The sequence below is a fragment of the Triturus cristatus genome, chromosome 4_1 (genome assembly GCF_964204655.1).
Source record: "Triturus cristatus chromosome 4_1, aTriCri1.1, whole genome shotgun sequence".
Classification (NCBI taxonomy): Eukaryota; Metazoa; Chordata; class Amphibia; order Caudata; family Salamandridae; genus Triturus; species Triturus cristatus.
The window spans coordinates 361,479,101-361,500,111 of record NC_140585.1 but is presented as its reverse complement, the minus strand read 5'-3'; the positions used below and the strand labels follow the sequence as shown (position 1 = coordinate 361,500,111).

Genomic DNA, 21,011 nt, shown 5'->3' with positions numbered 1-21,011 from the left:
TTGTGCTTCTTGTCACAGCAAAACAAAGTTTCTACGAGGTGGCTGCCATTACTGGTATGCTGTTAGGACCCCTGCCAGGTTTCAGTTTCGCTTTCCTGGCTTGAGGTGAGTTTAGTTTCCGGTTTTGGACGGGTATTTCCCCCCACCCCCTGTGTGCGTAGCTAGTCCGCTCTCTCTCTTCTGTTCTTGGCATTTTTCCCCCGTTATCCGTAACTCGTCCTTCCCACCCTCTTGGTTCTAGTTCCCCCGCTATGCTTTGCCAGGCTGGGACAGTTCAGCCATTCTTTGAAATGGCCGCAATTACCAGTGTGCTGTTGTCTGGCACCGACCCAGGTTCGGTTTTGCTTTCCTGTTGTGGGGCCTGCTCGCGAGCTGGACGGGTATTTCACCCCCGCTATGTGTAGCCCACTCTCTCTCTCATCCGTTCCGATCTCAGTGTGGTTTTGAGCAGCGCCCGGTGTTTTGTGCGCTCGCGGCAAGACGGTGGCTCGCTCACCATGTGACTTGTGCTTTCCTGCTTACTGGTGGAGAGATAGCCAGCATTGGATCGGGTTAATTTGCTGACTGTGGATCGGAAAGAGTAAACACCCACCTCATCGCGTCTCCCTAGAGACCCTGCTTGGTTTCGCTTTCGTAGTCGCCATCTTCCTTCCTGAGCCCTCGCCTCACTTTGCTCCTTACCGTTCGATTTTCTCCCTTCCGAGGGCACTGGGCATCGCAGAGAGGGCAGCATCCCTGAGCCCGACTATTCCAGTGCTCAGTTCTATTCTTTGCTGCTCTTTGTACTCACACGTTTTTGGAGCATTCAGCCTCGTGTATCTCCGTAACGGCAGAGCAGCAGGATCAGGCAGCCATCAGTTCACTTTCTAGTTTAAAGATACACGGCACTGTTCAAAGCGTGAGCATCATAGGATGGCATAATTATTTGTTTCATACTCTTCAGTGTTATGGTTTACATTTCAATGCGCAATAATTTCATAGTTTATAGTTTTATTTAGGCTAGCTTTTAAGTATAATACTTAATATTTAGTGCATGAGCACGCATACACACTCAGTGTGAGATTACAGTGAGCCAATTATTATTGCTATGATTTACAATAACATTAGAAAATGTATTCCAGCTGCTCGTTCAGTATATGCTACGTATGCTGCTACTCACTATGAGATACATGCTTTTCATGTCTATGATTCACATATTTTTTCTATGTTTATGATTGTCACTATATGAGTTGGTTTTAAAATGGCGCCAAATTGGATAGACAAAGGCTGCTGCGACAGCCGAAACGCGCGTCTCTCTTTGCTTCATGGGCTGGGGAAGGCCTGATGAATTAAAATAAGCTTTTATCCTGCAACTTCGTGTGTGTGTGTGCTCGCTGTCCGCCAGGAATCGGAGGGGGAGGGAGATGTATGTATATATATATTCACTGAAAAAACCATAGGTTTCACACATGTTATAGTTAGCGGAAATTTTACTGATAAAAAACCAATGAAATTCCCCCGTTATAGTTAGTGCAGGCAACTATAACTCACGCGACCGCAATCTTCTGCTGATGCTAATACTGTATTTAGACACTTATTTGCCCATGTCTTCTTCCATACATTTTTAGCTATACATATATTACAAATATTTTTTTTTCATAAAGACACATATGTCATCAGCAGAAGATTGCGGTCGCGTGAGTTATAGTTGCCTGCACTAACTATAACGGGGGAATTTCATTGGTTTTTTATCAGTAAAATTTCCGCTAACTATAACATGTGTGAAACCTATGGTTTTTTCAGTGAATTTGCAAGGTTTTTTAAATGCTAATTCCTAACTATAACGTGTGTGAAACCTATGGTTTTTTCAGTGAATTTGTACGGTTTTTTAAATGCTAAGTTACTTTACGCCATTCGTGGCGTGCGCGCCCACTTAACGCAGTTCGTTCCGTGCGCGCACGGTGCGCTTCGCGCACCGTGCGCGTACAGTGAGCACGCGGTGCGCTTTGCGCACCGCGCGCCCACTTTACGCAGTTAGTGCCGTGCACGCACGGTGGGCACGCGGTGCGATGACAAAGCAAGAAAGCACGTCAACAAATCTGTTTCTGCTTTCCTCCGTGACTATGGTATGGGTGCCATTTACCACAACAACTTGCGTTATGACATGCAAGACATTTATAGAGGAGATGGTGTGCACTTCAATGATGAAGGGAACAGAGTCTTCCTCTTGAACCTTAGACTCTGCATCGGTACTTACTTGTAGGTACCACTAAAAAATCATTTCATAAACACAACGGCTCTTTTTAGAGCCCCCTAATATCTAAACACTTAAATCTGATTTTCTTTTTTTTTTTTTTTTTTTCTACCGTACGCTTACCGTAAGCTTACCGTACGCGTACCCCGTGATTTTTTTTAAAATCAATAAATGTTTTCTTTGTACTTTTCTGTCCTTCTTTGACCCCCTTACAAATGTTAGGGGGTCTGTAACTCTCCTCATTGCCCCCTTTCCTTGTTTTCACTCTTTTTTTTCAGAGTGAAATACACAAAATGGCGGCCGCCGCTTCCTGGTTTCGGCCGATTCGAATGTTTACTAAGATCTAAGAGCCAATCAGAATCGCGCTCGCGCACGCCACCGTACGCTTACCGTAAGCGTACGGTAAGCGTACCGTAAGCGGGCTCAGATATATATATTGATTTAAAGGCTATTTTCTCAGAATCTACTGAACAGATTTACACCAAACCTACAAAAGGCACTTCCTTGACCTAGGGACTACCTCTCTGCCAAATTTTGAGTAATTCTGTTCAGCCGTTCGGGCTGTAGCTCGTTCTAAAGGTCCTATGGAAAAATGCATGGGAAAAACGCGTTTTGGGACCCCCCTTTTATCTCAGCCCCCGCTTGACGGATCCCCCCGAGACTTTCAGGGTAGGAGCGGAGCGTAGCGCCCCACCTATTTTGAGAAATTCGAGAGGATTCGTCGACCGGCGCCAAAGTTATTCAAAATAGAATGTTGAGGTTTTCCTATGGAAACGTGGTCCTAACTATAACTACCTACTGGCGACCGCCAGTAGGTAATATATATATATATATATATATATATATATATATACAGACATACATACATACATACACACACACATATATACACACACAGACTCAATGCAGCTTTATTGTGCAGTATGTACCATGTCCATGGATTTGTGGCTTTAGGCCTGGGCTGCTGTTTGACTCGGAGTGACCAAGTGTGGGGTCTGGACTCTATTAAAACGTAGTCAGAGTAAAACACAAGCCCCTCCAGGCTCACTGTTCCATACTCGGGGACATATTTTATGCTATGTAGCCACATAGTGTCTGGGTTCCGCACTCTTAGCAAAAGGTTTTGGCCTCATTACTTTTAGGAACATTGTTTAACCCATCACCTCTTCAGGTGTGATATCATATCCTATAAAGATATCCTGGCTCCTGAATAGCCATAACTCCCACTCACTCCATGTGACTGGCTGTGCAGGCAGCTATTTTAGCCTCTCATTGGACTCGTACTTCCACTTGAGTGGTGCTGGTCCTGCGGTCTTCTTCCCATCACATTTCAAAGCAGGGTTTTCAGATTTGGTCAGTATCTCCTGGCTGTCACGGTGATGGGGCAGGAAGTAGAAGACAAGCGACACCCCACAAATTCAGGACTGTAACATATACTATACTAATTCACCACAAATCCTTTATGGGTTCCAGAGTAGCGTGCCACTTGCCAAAAAAGAGCTTCAACACTCCATCAGGGTTAGCAAGTGCTATATAAATGCAAACCGTTTCACTCTTCTATCCTTCTCAATCCAAATAACTGACTAACATATCCACCACTCAGATTACTTTCATATTTCACTATACTAATTCCCCATTAATCCTTTATGGGTTCCGGAGTAGCTTGCTACTTGCCGATAAAGCGCTTTGACGCGCTATATAAATGCAATTACGGAGGGAAATTTGCAGACTTTTGCTAAGGGATAATATGGAAGACCCTCAGACAAGAGAATCAACCAACCCTATATTTGCTAGCTCACATACTATTAAAGCCCCATACTATCAAACAATATTTAACTTCACTCTGTATTAATATTGTTCTAAAGTTTGTATGATAAAACGTTTGTACATTTAAAAAAATCTGTAAGGACCCTCAGTTGGATCAGTAGTGGATATACGTCACGTTTGTGATGTAATAACCAGTGTCTCCAACTCTAAATCAGTCCCCAAATATTACTGAGTTTATTTTTACCTGTTGTGGACAAGCCAGCTTTGCCAGACGGGGTTGCTCTGCTGACAGAGCAAGAGGGGGAAGGAGAAGATTTCACTCCCTATGTGCGCATGAATGTTTGGTCGGCCCTCTCTGGCTGGCCTAACATTCATGCGCACTTAGCATGTTCTCCACCCAGGCTGCATTACAGCCTAAGTGGAGAACATGCCCAGGCTCCCTCTCCCCATCGGAGCGCCAAACTACAGTGCTCAGACCAATCACAATGCTGCATTGCAGCATTGTGATTGACTAAAGGGAGCCTCAGCTTTGGTGCCTTGTGCCCTGGCTGAAGAGATACGACGAGGAGGATGCGTCAAGGAAGCAAATTTAATTTAATTTTTTTACTTACCCCTTTTCCCCCCTCATACCCCACACCACCACCGATCTGTGCTGGACGCCAATGAAGTGCAGTAATAGAGGGATCAGGCGCCACAGCATCCGCTGCTGGAAAGGGTGGAATGACCTTTGGGGGTGACCTGCCTCATCAAGCTTACCAAACTGGGAAGGCCCTACCGCCAACCAAAACAAAACAAGTGCTTGAAGCGGTCACTGATCCCCACAGTGCAGAGCATTCTAGCCGTTGCCTTCCCTGTCCTGGATGGGGAGCTTAACACCATGGAGGAGGGACAAGGGTGTAAGTGTTTTCAACCTAAAATCGACATGTTATTTTTAACTTATCTTTCAACTTTTTAAGGTGTACTGTGTGTATCACAAACCTAAGGCCCTCCTTTAGAGCCAGAGGTAGTTTTGCAGAATGTTTACTCTATCACACGCTGTGGGGTAACAGCCACAGCTGCCGACTTTGGAACTGGGGAACCAGGTTTGCGTCTCGACGTCAGTCCATCATCCTGGCGATCTGGGCAGTTCACTTAATCTCCCTGTGCCTAAAAAAATGAATGTGTCCTTGTGTAACGTAACTGGTGCTCATGTAAAGCACTCCAATACCTTCAGGTTAAGTTTGCGCTATATCCCATCCACCTTATTACAAGTGCCATTGGCTAAAACGCACTAGGAAAAAAAGTGATGGCACATCTGGAAATTGTGGGAGAGTTACAAGTCCGACAAATTTTAGATTAAGACCTGCATTAAAAAAATGTTGTTCTTACAAGCACAATACAATATATTAGAGTTTGCCCCAGATTTCAGTTTTGCTGGATAGCTATTTAGTCACCAATATGACAGATATCCCATCCATTTTATAAAATGTTAAATTATGCATAATGCACTTATAAGTGCATTAAGGCAGACAAGATATAGGGCACATATGTAACAGTATTATAAGCCTTATAATATGAAAGCAGCACAGTGACAATACTGTAGTTGTAACTTTGATGATGCCACAACCTGCCCTTTCAGCAAATGGTTCATGAGACATACTCCTATGGTGCACATAAACAATGCAGAAAGTGTTCATATGAATATTACACATTAGGTCTAGTCAGAACTGTGATTGACTGGATAATATATGACCAGGAGAATTTCCCTTGGCCATAGCGTCAACCTGAACTTTGTATAAGACATCCAGGTCTAGACCAAGCATCTGAACATACTATCGTCAAAAAAAAATGTGGCCCGTGACTTCACATACAACTATTTATTCAATAAAGATTTTATTCATACAGTTCTAGATCTCGTAGATCAGATATGTAGAAATTTAAACGCTGGCAATGGCCTAGGAGTATGCAGCATGTACAGAACCTTTATTTAAAACCAATTTTAACAAATACAAAAACATTGTGCCCGAGTACCTTTTTGACAGATACGATAATGTTTTAAAAAGCAGCCGCAGTCTGTGCAGGTAACAGCGGTAGGCCGGGGTCAGGGGGGGGATTTCGAGGGACGATGCAGAGGGAAAATTATTTATTCATTTAATTTTCCCTCTGCATCATCCTTCGAAATCCCCTCTTACCCGGCCCCACCGCTGTTACCTGCAGGGACTGAGGCTGTTAAAAAGACAGTATTTTCAATCAGTATTTAAGCATATAAAAGTTGTAATGTGCTGGTCAAAACGTAAGGGCCTGATTTAGAGTATGGTGGATGGGTTACTCCGTCACAAACCTGACAGACACCCTACCCCCTTATTTCAAGTACAACATATCATATGCCACATGTTAGTGAGGCACTATGATAGTCTATGAGGCGGTGACCAGGAAATTCTGACACTATCATGATGTGCACCCGACTCATTAAAGCGGCCTTTTCAGCATGCACTGGTGTGCATTTCTTAGGGTGCACTGTCTCTTACGATATTGAATTCAGCTCCATTGAGTGTAATAGAATCGCTCTACTGGAAGCCAACCTACGTCCTTTCCAAACAGGGAACATCACCATTGGCAAGTGCCCAGGAAACCAACAGTTATTTTACTTCCAACCATAGTTAATTTGGTCTTTTACCCTGTGTGGTTCCGTGAATTCTGAACCTGTGTTTTAAATGTCATGATTCTGTTATGATTTTGGTAACCGTAAACAGTGAAGTTCAGCAAATATGAGTGTTTGCGTCATGTTACACCAATGGATTCACTGTGTATTTGAAGGTTTTGTTCTGAACCCTTGGGTTCCATTTTGTATATGGCAGCCATTTAGTGGTTGCCCTTTACATAGGCCCTGACTCTGGCTGAACAAGTATTTAGGACACATTAACCTTAGCTTGGGTTTGTGCTGACTCCTGCATGACCTGGCGAAAGCTGACTCTATTGCCTGAGGCCGACCTTGCCAAGCCAGTTCCTGCCCTTTAGCTGATCAAGATTAAGGATCAGAGCACAGGACATTGTAAATATTTATTACACACAAACATGCCTTATCCTATTCCTATCTGTTTCTGTTCTTGTTTTTATGGTCTATTTACGATGGGGAGGTGACCATTTTTATTATGGGTTTGTCCAGCTTGTCTAAAGAAGAATGTTGGTTTTGTCCGGTCTTTTTACCTTTGTCAACTGTAACCTTTATGAAACCCTGTAATTATAATGTTTTGCCCATATCCTGCTAAAACCCCAAAGGCTACTCACCTGTTGCCTCTCTAGCTTTTTCATTTGTTTAGGAATGTGACTGGAACAACTCCCTTGCATGCCTAGGGCATAATAAATGGTATAAAAGGTCTGAGCTAAGACCATTCTGGGGACTGCCTCATTCAGTTGCTAAGGCTTCTGTGTGACGTAGTCTCACTCATTTGAGTTTTAATAAAGATGTCTTTTCATATTTCAGCTTCTTTGCCAAGTTCTTTGTTATATTACCCTGAGAATGAAGATTTCAGTTCTTCAGATAGTGCCCAACAACTGAGGCATCATCAGAAGTGGCTATCTGGAGGAGCGATCTTGTCAGGAGACAGAAATCTACTGGGGAGAACAGGACAGAAATCCACTAAGCAGGTACTCTGTGCACAGAGGTTCTGGGGGATTCTTTGTCTCTGCAGCCCAGTATATCTCTGATCTTTCTGACTTCGACTCTCCACATGTCACTCCTGACTGAGAACCTTTTTTTTTTGGTGTAAGTATTTTAAAAAAAGGACTGTTAGGTCATTTAGAACTTGGCAGTTAGAATTTGGACAACTATTTGTTTGGTATAGCTTTGATAGGTTTGTATAGGTTTGTATACGCGAATTGCAATTTGTGTAGGCAGGTAATGAAGAGACTTTTTCTCCATCTGCTTCAGTTGAAGTATAAGTGGGTCGCTCCCAGTCCTTAGTTCTTTGGTCCTTTGGTTCTTAGTTTTTGGTTCTTGGTTCTTAGTATTGGTCTTTAGTTTTATTTGAAGATTGCAATTTTCAAAAACCGAGGGTCTCGTACATTTGCGAGTGTATCGATAGAGATAGCCCCTTGAAGTTTGAAGCTCGATTAGTGAGCGAAGATGCCTAATCGTAGCAAATTTGGTACTTGGTTTTGTTTTGGTTGCAACATGGATTCCCGATTGGAGGATTCATGTCTGATACCTCCGATTGGAACTCCAACTTATGAGCTCTATTCTAAACACGGCGTGGGCCCCATCACGTTTAATAAAGTATGGGTCCGCTATTCTTGGAAATAAAGGTCTGTGAGGCTGTTTTTGCAGTTTTTTGGAAGACTATTGAGAAAAGTTTTCTTTTCTCTTGTAAATATGACTTACAATTATTATCTGCAAACAGTTCTGTGAGTAAATTGCGACGGCACTATTTATGAAAAATGGCTAAAGCGCGCTGTATTGTGTGTCCTGAGTGTTTGACCCCTTTCTGTGTATGTCTGAAATGAGCTCAATGTGTGTTTGTGGGTCTTCTTGATGTTTTCAGTCTGTTAAGTAAAATGTTGGTTAATTAATATTAAGTAGAAACTTAGAAAAAATCCAGAAATGAACCATGTGATGTGCTAAAATAGCTATATGTTGCGCTTTAATTTATAGAATGAGCAATTGTGCACATATACAAAACTGCCGTTAAATGCTTCAAGGATAAAATTAGAAAACACATTCAATAGATATACATAAGGCCCCAAAAACGAAATTATCTATTTTTGCAAAAAATAAATAAATTTACAGCATTTTCCTTAGATGCATTGTATTGGATGTTCACAGGCAAACTTTTCAGCTGCAGTATATTTGATAGGAATGTTCATTCAGCCAGCACTTTCCCAGTTAAACACGGGTGGAATTTTGCATAACCGTCCTTTTAAATGAAAGTAGCGCAAAAATGTGACGCGTTTCAAGTTAGGCTTATGCGCTTAGGCTTGTGAGTTAATGTGTCCAAAAATGATAGGCAAGGGATGCAGCTTGCTTTTATATGTGGAATTATCACAAAAAAAGAATTGGTTTTAAAAAAAAGAAAATTATTAATTATGGAAAAATTACTTTAAAAAATAAGTGCCTTTCAAAAATCGTTTTTTAATATTTATAAAGCTTAATACCTATACTATGACCTCCTAGCATTAAAATTTAATTTAAGTTATGTTGCACCGCTAAAATGACATTTGTATGTGCAATTTTCCCTTGGCGCAGGAGCAAACAACCTCCTTTCTATAAAGTATAAGTTAATATTTTCAATGGCTGACTCAAGGGTTGTGTAATAGACATTCTGGTAATGCATATTATGCAAGAAAATTGTAGGATATTAATTTTTTAATGCCTAAAATATCAAAGTCGATTGTGGGCAAAAGCACTGTTTAAACTGCATTTTCTTTCATTCAGAGTAACTTTTAAAGTGTCTCAGGCTTTAGTAAATGCATTCATTTAGGTATAATACAAATTTGCAGGATTGTTCCCATTTGGGGTTTGTTTTTTGTTTTTTTAATGGCCCAGTGAGATCCATTTAAGGTTGATGAAATAAGTACCATTGCAACAAGCATTTATTCTAAAAACTGGTATGTGTGTTATTAGGTTTTGTGAATTATTCACAGTAAATGTAGTTTAATAAACTGGGAGTAGAGATAATTTTTAGCGCCTAAAAGGGAGACATTATTTTTCAAAATAGAGTGAATTATTGCAGGTTAGGAGGAATTAGGAAGGCCTACTGTCTTTGACAGATTTAGAGTGGCAGAAGCTGGGAGCTGCAGAGGCTGGCTCAAGCCGCGCTGAGATGCTATCTTTTGTTTCCCTGTAAACAATGGAGAAGGCTGTCATGTTGACATTTGTGACCTTTTAAATTAGGGCCTTGTCTCTGTGGAATGCAGAATGACCTTGCTAAACGGGCCTCTAAAGGTGGGGTTTCTGGTTTCTCCATAAGAACATCAATACAATTAAAGAACTTAATTCCAAAGGGAAAATATAAAAAAAGGGTTTCTTTGAAAGTCCCAACATCATGTTAAATGCTCTGCAGAACTGATACATTTGTGTCTCCGCTCTAAAAAAAAAAAATAATGCCTGCTAGTTGCTTTTATTTTCCAGAAAACAAAGTGTTGCATTAAGTCTTAGACAGAAAATAAGATGCAGCCCTTTTCTAAAATTTTGAAGGCTACATGCCTAAGTGAGAACGATTTGCCAATTAAGAATTATTTTTCACAGTGGAAATTGTAGGTGCCAAATTAATATGGAGTGTCAGTGTAACAATTTTTACTTTTAGAAAGGTAAAACTAAGGTGGCTTGATGTTGCAAGGTGACTGGCAAGAGGGTTACAGTTAAGTAATGGAAATTTATTTTTGTGTATTTGGTCCTATCATGAATTGTTCTTGCTGGTCCTGTATGTTAGAAGAGAGACAGTAAAGTTATATTTGACAGCAGATTTCCATTGCCTGGTGATCTACTGTCAAAAGGAGGGTAAGGATTTTAAACCTGACAAATTAAACAGCCCCAAATATTGGATTTTGGGCTGCAGGTTTTCAGTGCATAAAGTACATGACATGGTGTTGTGTGTCACCGCTTATTCACATATGCTATTGTTTTGTCTATGCTTTTTGTGCTCGATATACAGCAAGTATATCTGATGGCTTGACTTGTGCGTTTTTTATTATTTTTATGCATGTTTTTCTTTTTTTGTTGCTGCTTTTGATACTATTACAAGTTTACCTGTGTTGTGAAGGGATATACATGACGATGTGTATCGCGGCACAACAGTTGGGTTGATTTGCTAAATTTCACAGATATGATATTTTCATACTGTGCACAACAGAACAACACTTTACCAGTGTATGTCAATTTGGCTATGCATAGTATTTAAAAAAAAAAACAAAAACAAAAATCGATCTACAGGATCAAAGTGTGTCACCTGCTGTTAGTCACTTACTGCCCCCTTTCCCTTAAAGGAACAGGCAGCCCTACATTTATGTATCCTTGATTGGACCCAAGGATGAAATTATAGATCTGTGACTCAAGGTGGCCTAATTTCTATATTACATTAGTTAATGATGTTTTGCTTCCTAAGTAGCATATGGCTTTTGTTCCTTAAAAGAAAACCAGGTTTTCATTTTTCCCTGAAGAAGGAACTGGAACACTACCTAGGATTACCGTATATGGTGTAGTCACCAGCGGTAGAGTTAAAATTTGTGTAACTTTGGTCTTTTGTGTATCACCCGTACTCTGGGTGTTGTGTCACATGCCTGACTATCACCCAAGTAAATTCTTGTTCTTCCTATAGATTTTTTTTTCCGTTTTGTTGCTTCTCCCCTGACCGATGTCGCATCATGCTTAGTTATTGGGGATTTTAGTTGTGTCCTAGTTCCAATTCCCTTTTCCGTATTCCTTTCACCAGTCAGCCCATTTATTATTGTAGGTATATTGTTTAGGTTCACACTTCCAGACTGCAGTGATGTACCAGGGACCCCCATGTTATGTATAATTCCCTTTTGTATGACCAGATTGGTTTGCAAGAATTTTCCTTAGGCCTACTCCAATGTTTTCCAGCCTGACTGTCAGGGTGGTGATAGACTGGTTAACTGACTCAATATTATAGTAAGACAAGTTTTCCATCTCAATAGGAGATATCTTATGTTTACCTTTTTGAACATGACGAATTATCAATGTCTATTTTAATTTGAACTTCAGTTCCCTTCTGTTCCTGCTGCTTTAATTTTTGGTGGGATCAGATGTGTTCTAATCTTGCAAATATCAGGACCCTCTAGTTCTTGTCTTTTGTTTGCACATTTGACTATTAGCCTGTGTATTGCATAGTGCACCTGATGCACAGTTTTTAAAGGAAGGTTTCTACATGTCCCTGATAATCTGTATCATGCGATTTCTCTATTGAGATGTTCTAAGATAAGGAGGAACACCTAGACTTAATCATTGAGGAAAATATGTGTTTACCCCATTAGACAATGCCACTGTGTGAGGAAATCCATTCAGATAGAATTATCATGTAGCTATAGATGGCAGAGTATAATGGAGAGAACCCAATTGAAGATACTAGAGACCCTGTTTTGCCCTTCTGCCTTTGTCTTTGTATTCTATGCCCATGGTGTATGGCTACTCCTTTGAAGATTGCAGACCACCTGCTTGCAGTCCCCTTGTTAAAAACCATGAACTGTTTTTGTACTAAATTGAAGGAAACTAACAACTGTGTCACATTTCCTACGTCACTAGATTCTGCGGGTATCAAGTCATAATAACCTGCAGAACATTGATTTAAGTCTAATTCCCATCAGTGACAGCTACAGATGAAAGACGGACGTCTTGGCCCTACAGTCTCAGCACCCAGAAAGTAGCAAAGCTGGACAGCGATCGCCAGCGCATGGTATCGTACTTGCTCCATCAGACGGCGTTGGACATCACAAAACCAAAAGGTTTCAGTGTAAAAGAGCTAAAAGAGAAGGATTCCTGTTGTTGATGGCAGAGCTGGTTTGAGGTTTCATTTCTCTACCTGTCATGTGCTGGTATCCTCTGACAGTGTGCAATCCCTTGAGCCCCTTGGCCTGAGTTTTGGCCACACACCTCTTTTCCTTTGCTCCAGCGGAAAGGCAGTGCACCTGAGGATCCAAGTTTGGAAAAAGGCACTATATTGTGGTGCCAATGAAAGAGCAGCTTGAGCGTCCTCTGACACTGAATAATGAGTGTTGGAGTCTGAAAGTGCTGCTGAGCTTGAGCTATTTCCCAATTAATAGTGCTTGGGTCTGCACGAGATGATTTGTGCCCTTGATCAATGAAGAGCACATTGTTTGTAGTGTCTGCCACAGAGGAGAGACACTGGTGCATTGCCTTAAGACATTGAGACTTTCGAGTGAGCTGTGGGTGTTTGCCAGGAGGGCACTCCAACTAAGCAGTACTTTTCTCACGAAGAGGCCTGAATGGAGAGGCCCAGCGCGGAAGAAGACAACGGAAGCAGATTTGATGGACAATAGAAGCCTTCCAAAGAGGCTTATAACGGACTTTGGGCACAGTTACAAATATAGACTGAGTGATTGCCTATGTAAGGGCAAAAGGAGGGTCTGTGGTTCCGTGAATTCTGAACCTGTGTTTTAAATGTCATGATTCTGTTATGATTTTGGTAACAGCAAACCGTAAACAGTGAAGTTCAGCACATACGAGTGTTTGCGTCATGTTACACCAATGGATTCACTGTGTATTTGAAGGTTTTGTTCTGAACCCTTGGGTTCCATTTTGTATATGGCAGCCATTTTGTGGTTGCCCTTTACATAGGCCCTGACTGTGGCTGAACAAGTATTTAGGACACATTAACCTTAGCTTGGGTTTGTGCTGACTCCTGCATGACCTGGCGAAAGCTGACTCTATTGCCTGAGGCCGACCTTGCCAAGCCAGTTCCTGCCCTTTAGCTGATCAAGATTAAGGATCAGAGCACAGGACATTGTAAATATTTATTACACACAAACATGCCTTATCCTATTCCTATCTGTTTCTGTTCTTGTTTTTATGGTCTATTTACGATGGGGAGGTGACCATTTTTATTATGGGTTTGTCCAGCTTGTCTAAAGAAGAATGTTGGTTTTGTCCGGTCTTTTTACCTTTGTCAACTGTAACCTTTATGAAACCCTGTAATTATAATGTTTTTGCCCATATCCTGCTAAAACCCCAAAGGCTACTCACCTGTTGCCTCTCTAGCTTTTTCATTTGTTTAGGAATGTGACTGGTACAACTCCCTTGCATGCCTAGGGCATAATAAATGGTATAAAAGGTCTGAGCTAAGACCATTCTGGGGACTGCCTCATTCAGTTGCTAAGGCTTCTGTGTGACGTAGTCTCACTCATTTGAGTTTTAATAAAGATGTCTTTTCATATTTCAGCTTCTTTGCCATGTTCTTTGTTATATTACCCTGAGAATGAAGATTTCAGTTCTTCACCTGCCAGCCAATCACATCTCCTTTCTTAACCTCCCCACTGACCTCAGTGTAATAAGCCTTCAAAATATGGTCACGAGACTAGTTAGTTAAAGCAAATAAGGTGACCTGCAGGACAGCTCCCTGTATTAAATCAATTGGTCAAAGGTTAATTAGAGTACACCTCATACTATGATGTGATCACGCGAGTCAAATGCCAGATAGTACCTCCGAACAAATACGAACGCTAAAGGAAATGGAAATAAAAATATATATATATATCTGCGGTGCAAAAAAGGGGCGTGGCCTCGGACCACCTCTCTGCAACACAGCTCTGTGGCGCTTACTGGAGGTACCTGGTGGGCTAGTTGGCTCCCAAGGACCCTCATGATTCAGGGGACTTAATTACCCAATTTAAAACGCGCCAGGGGGTGTGTTTGCACACTTGTAATATTAGGCCCGCCCCTCCCTGCACCATTGTGCACCACTGTGCAAAAATGCACCCCCTGGCGTGTTATAAATTGGGGGATTAAGTCCCCTTGAGTTCTGAGGGTCCCTGAGGGCCAACTACCCCACCATGTACCTCCAGTAAGTGCCACAGAGCTGCGTTGCAGAGTGGTGTAAAAAGGGTGTGTGGCCTTGCATCGGCATAGGAACTGTGGAGGGTACGGGGGATATATACCCACAGATTTTAGAGTGGGGGGGACACAGGGGACAAGGGTGGGGCAGACAAGGGGACAAAAATATTTCCCCTCTCCCTTCTGACATTGGGAGGCCATTAGCGTGCTAATAACGCACCAGCTGAGCGACCTAATGGCCCTGCACTTGACCTGGCTGTGACCTGCCTCTCCACCTGTGGCCAATCCGATAGTCACAGCCACCCGCCTCTGCCCTTTGAACTGTTGTGTTGCTTAGCACCCCTGAGGCTCTGGGAATTCTTTCTCACCTCAGCTGCCTGCAGAGCACGGATTGATTTGCTGACTGACCGAGAGGACCTCGCCCCGTGTCTGCTGCCAGCTTGAAGATGGAAGGGCAGAGCACCAGCAGCACGCTCCCACGATGTGTGAGGTCCCTCATGCGCGATAACGGAGTACCTGCCCATCCATTGAAGTGAGGTGAGAGGTCCGGTTAACTTGTAAAGGAAAGGGCCGATGAGTGGGTGTGGCTTATTTAAATTGCTTAGGAGTGAAAGGAGAATGACTGAGCGACTATGAGGGAATGAATGTAAATTAAAAGCCAAGTATTGCAAACATGCATAAGGACTCTTCCTGAGCTGCGCGTAGGGCTGTCGCTGTGGGCCTGCAGTGCTCGGGTCCTGGGGCAGACTGAGGAAGAAGCGAGGGGGAGCACCGGTCGCTTCGTGATGGACTCGAACCCAGAGTCTGCCAACGCGTTTCCTTTACCACATCCTTGAGTTACTCACTTGGCAGCGTAGGCCGGGCGCCTAGCCTACCTAGCCTTGGTAAGCGGGCAGGGAGGTAGTGTCCTGGGTGCACGGCTGGGAGGGCGCAGCCGGAGACAGAGGACAGGCCAGAGTGGAGGTAGAGTGGAGGAATATCAGGGACTAGAGGACAGGGGCAAAGGAGGCAGAGACCACCAGGCCGCAGACAGGGAGGATGTGCTAAGGTTAAGAGGTACAGCCCGGTACTACCTCACAGAAGGAAGGAGGAAGAGACCAGGGCACAGGCAGGAAAAGACAGACTACATGAGATGGGAGGGGCGGGGTGGACTCAGAAAGTTAGGACCAGGGTACAGGACAGTAGAGTGAGACCAGCTCACAGGTAGATACTGCTTTTGTACAGGCAGAGAGACAGACAAAGCAGAGGGCACAGGCAGAGCGGTGCAGGGACCAGGTTACCGACAGCGAGGGTCTGAGACAGGGTCATGGGTTAGGGTTAGAGAGACTGACCGGTCACACCTAGATAGATACCAGGGCTCATGGAAAAGCGGGCACAGGCAGAGAGATGCAAAGACTGTGGCACAGAAGGCAGGCAGAGACCAGGAGCACCCACCGAGCCAGGAACGAGTGGCAACGTCTTAGAGGGAGGCAGGATCAGAGGGGCTGAGAGAGGGGAAAAGAAAAACGGAACAATGTGATGATGACAGACTAGAAACAATGATAAAGAAGCTGGAAGAAATATATTCAGGGGATGGGGTTGTGGAAAGAGAAGCAGAGAAACCGGAATAGAAAAGGACTGAGCCAGGAAGTTTGAAACGAGGGAAGGGATGAACAGAGAAAAGAAAGAGCGGAACTAAGTGGAAGGAGAAAACGAACAGAGGTTAAAAGAGGAAGAATAGGACAGAGTGCAAGAATGTGCAGAGGAAGGGACGATTTGACCCCTATAGGGTCATTAATAGAGCTGGCTGAATTTGCTCCAGAGATAATTTGAAAGTATGTTTGTCTAAGACACATGGTGTGACTTAGAGCTGAGTGACTAACAGGGAGAACCGACTGCGAAGAACAGTTCAGCTATGTGTGACGAGGTAACACAGAGGGCCTATTCGTGTTACCACTAAAGCTGCACGGGCCTCCGTAGCCGTGACCGTCCCTTTAAAACTGGGAGTGGAGTCCTTGTAGGATTTGCCCAGAACCCCTCTTTTCTGTCAGGTACTCAGGCTGGGATTAGATTAGAACTAAACTCTTAAACTTCCAACATTTACCCAGTCACATATTTTTTAGCGCTGGGATTAGAGCACCGACACAAGATTTCACATCAGCGCAGTCGCTGGACCGCACGCATCTCCTTCCCTTTAATAAAATGTCCAAACTACTCAGGTGTTCTGACGCCGCAGCGCCTGCCCAGATCCCTGGTGCTTGCAAGGACCATGGGGTCACAGGGCTTCACAAGGAGTTGGCTGACATTCTAATTCTAGCTATTCTGAGGGCCCGCTTCACACAAAAAAAACCTCAGAGCTCGAGGCGGAATCTCCGCCATGAAAAGCCTCCGCCATGGCGGCGGCTCTTTGTGAATCCGCCCCCTCTTTTCTGCCTACAATGCGTCATAGCTGCACGAATCCAATTACAACATACAGAGTCCTTTTCAGTGCATTTTTCTCCATTGCTGGGAGGAAACGCCAGACATTTCTGCCTGGTCTCAGCAGGTGGGAAGCATTTGCTGGAGGACAGGTGGACGGTGGGGTGTTGGTAGGACAGGGGTGCAGGAAGTCAGGACTGCCTGCTATCTGTCTGTCCCAAACAGGGCATTGCCTGCTACCCCTGTGCTACTGCAGGTGTCAGTGGGACTAAGCTATGCCTGACAGGTGGGCGGTGGGGTGTTGGTAGGACAGGGGAACAGGAGGTCAGAGCTGCCTGCCCCAGGACCATTGGCTGCTCCCCTGCACTGCTGCAGGTGTCGGGTGGGACTAGGCTAAGCCGATGCCCACAGCCTGGCTGCAGAAGCAAAGTGTCATCTAGTGACTCCGGGGCCCTAGTGATCTGGTCGGGCCAGTTCATTGCGAGCCTGGAGACACCTGCAATTGGGGAGGCGTAATTCGACCTATGGGTTATCGCTCCAGGTGAAATTGCGTCACTCCTGATAGGAGCCCCATTAGTGGAGAGGAGAAGCAAAATCACGAAAAAAGAAGGACGAATGACTAGGAACGATGATGTCCCAAAAAGGAGGCAAGTTTAAGGTTCAGGTATCAGGTCAGTGGCAGTGCAGTCCTTTCTGCTTTGAAAGAAGCCGCCGTGAGCACTCGTTCCAACGAGGCAACAGTGCACGCATCTTTTACACAGTTTATGGCTGTAAACACAGAAATTATGCTGCTAATATTGTATCTATCACACTGTGATTGACTACGGAGCCCGTTGGTTGCTCCCTAGCGCTGCAAAGTGCCCCTGGAGCTATGTTTAGTGTGATGCAAATCAAACAAATAAATATAATTACTTAAAAAGCAGTGCTGGTCACGGGAAAAGCGCACTCTAGTTCCCTGAGGATTGCTGGGACTCGGACAAGAGATTTTTGAAAGCTACACAAGAGTCTCCAGATATCTGTTGGCATGAGATTACTCACAGAACGGTAACCTCTTAAAAATAATTCAAAAGTATTGTGTTTACAGCTTCTTTTAAACATTATTTAGATAACCTACCATCTCAGCAGAGAGAGCGAGTCACCTTATCACAAATTTCTACTTATTACCCAATCACAAATCGATACTAATTTTATGCAGATCTGCACATCATGGTTTGGGCAAAGGAGCCTTTATCATTCCATGTTAAAAAAAAACTAGCAATGATGATTAGGCAGTATTAATACTATCGTTGGACACTTCTATTTGACTCGATCTGGTAAAAGGCTAATATAAGTTCATGTTCAAGAGTACCTCACTGTCTCCGGTGTGAATGTGTGATGTTTTTGTTTACTGCCGGTATTTTTTTGCTTTATTTGTGACAAAGCATTAGCTCCTCGCACCTCCCATCGAACTGTGACTACATGTCTGCGTTTCTCAATATTTCTCTTCATAACTTTGCGATTGTATACGTTTAACGGGCGTACGCTCTCTCACAATGGGCGATTTGTATGGGGTCACTGAAAAGTCCACAAGGTTATCCCTGTCCCCCCAGAAATTTAGTGTCTCCTACGCCCCCCGTGGCCTTGGACCACCTCTGCAACGCAACTCCCTGGCGCATACTGGAGGTTTCTGGTGGGCTAGTTGGCTCCCAGGGACCCTCAGTATTCAAGGGAAATTAATTCCCCAACTTACAATGCAATAGGGGGCGCATTTGCAGAGTGCTGAGGGGAGGGGGCGGGGCCTCCGGCGTGATGCTTGCTTTTTTTCCAGGAGTGGGGCTGTGGGGACCCCCTTTTCCCATTTTTTGGCTCCTGGGGACCCCATCCCCGAGGGACTGACCCCTATTTTTTATTAATGAACAGTAATGGGGCTGCGTGGCCCCACATCCCGCGGCCAATTTCGGCCCCGGGGACCCCATCCCCCGGAGCATGGCCAGACTTTTGTATTTTTTTATAATTAAATTATTTGGAGGGGGGCCGCATGTCCCCTATCCCGGGCTACTTCTGACCCCAGGGACCCCATTCCCTAGGGCCGGGCCTCTACGTTTTTTGTTGTTTTTATAATAATGTAAGGGGGAGGGGAGCCGTGTAGCCCCCCTCACGGGCCATGTCTGGCCCCGGGGACCCCATCCCCCCGCCCGCCCTTTGCATTGGGGACCGTGGGGGGTGCCCCAAAGCCCCCGCAGTCCCACCGGCTCCCTGCCTCCTGCAGGAGCCGGCAATGCTTTTCCACAAGGGGAGCTGCTGACATGCAGCTCCCCTTGTGGAAAAGCAATCATTGAAGCGAGAGCAGGTTTCCCTGCTCTCGCTTAAATGAAGCAAAGCAGAGTTTGCTATGACAGGGCAGGAGCCGCACGGTGGGCACCCCGGGACACTGCAGGAGCTGGCCCTGGGGGGTGGTGGTGGTCCCCTGGGCCATCAAGGGCTCTAGGAGGGGGGCCGCGCGTCAGCCCTCCCAATGTGTCTGAAGCCCCGGGAGGTGGTGTTCCCCAGGGCTTGGGAGTCCGTAACGGACCCCCGAATTTAAATCTACAGTGCCCCAGGGGAGGTGGTGGTCCCCGGGGCGTGTGGGGGCTGGGGCTCGTGCCCTCCCCACACATTTGTTTCTTTTCTTAAAACTGAGCCCCAGGGAGGTGGAGGTCCCCAGGACTGCGGGGGGGGGGGGGGGGTTGCGCACCCCCTGCAACTGAAAAGACCCGGGGTGGTGGTGGTACCTGGGGCATGTGTGGGGGGGGGGGAATTGAGTACCTCCCCACACACATTTTTTTTAATTAAATTAAGAGACCTGGGGGAGGTGGTGGTCCCCGGGGCTGCGTGCCCTCCCCTGCAACTCATAAATGAAGCCCCGGGGTGGTGGCGGTCCCTGGGGCAGTGGGGGCCCTGTGGGCCCCCACAACATATTGACTCATGCCCCCAGGACCTGGCCCACCCGGGGGCTCAAATACAACGAAGCCCGCGCTTCCATTTTTTTTCCCCTCTGCAGGATTCGCGCACCCAGAGCAAATTCTGAGGTTTTCAAAAAAAAAAAAATGCTATTTTGGGCCCGTGGGTCCTTGTGGGACCCCCTGAGCAGGCCTAGGAGGTCAGAGTGTCTCTACCCTGCCCCCTTTTCTTGTTTTTTAACCTTTATTGTACTGGTTTTCTTGTGACTCGGTTCTACCGAGTCACAAGATGGCTGCCAACACTTCCTGGTTTGGAGTGTTGGCAGTCAATCAGAGTGAAGCTTGTGCCCGGAAGGGTTCACAAACCCACCGTGGCCACAGATATCAAAACTTTCATTTTCTAATTTCTCAGGAACTACTGAACGGATTTACACGATTCAACAAAAAGGGCTCTTTCTGAACCAACGGCTACCTTTTTTCCAAATTTGAAGTAATTTCGTTCAGCAGTTCGAGCTGTAGCTTTGTCTAAAGTTTCCCATGGAAAACAACATTGGAAAACGCATTTTGGGACCCCCCCTTTTTCTCGGCCCCCGCTTGATGATTCACACTGAAACTTTCAAGACAGGAGCGCCACACTAGTTTTGAAAATTTCACGAAGGATCGTCAACCGGCGCCAAAGTTATTGGGAAAAGAAAATATAAATATATATCTTCTGAAGTTGTAAAAAGTGCCAGAAGTGTTGCTGAGTTTTGAACGGAGTGGAAATACTGGTGAACTACATTGCACCTCCAGCCCAGCAGAGAGACCGCAAGACACGAGTAACATGGCAGGTGGTGCTTGTAAAGAGCATTTCATGTTAAGGTAAAGCTATTTTGTAGGTGGCTGGAGTCTGACCCCTACATTATTCCAGCTAAAACAAATTAAAGTAACAGAGCTTCTCCCCATTTGACTTGAGAAAGTTATACTACTTTCGCGTTTATGACATTTCTCCACAAGGGTTAACCACCTTCCCATCCATTTTACCAAGAAATGGTCAGCAGCATACCGTTATAGCGCTCTGAAGTGCTTGTTCATTTCATCGTACAAAGTGCTTTAAACAAATGTATCCAGTTTGCAAATATCATCAAAGCAGGATTAACAAAGAACGTGTTTTGCCTTAAGAAAGTTTTTAGACCGTTTTATGTGAGATGTGACA

At 44.6% G+C, this 21,011-nt stretch overlaps 1 protein-coding gene across 3 annotated transcripts in view; it reads right to left on the bottom strand.

The window, feature by feature from the left end:
- Nucleotides 1-21,011, bottom strand: part of LOC146854952 (uncharacterized) — a 441,198-nt gene that overhangs the window by 419,095 nt on the left and 1,092 nt on the right. The gene's annotated exons all lie outside the window — the stretch shown is intronic.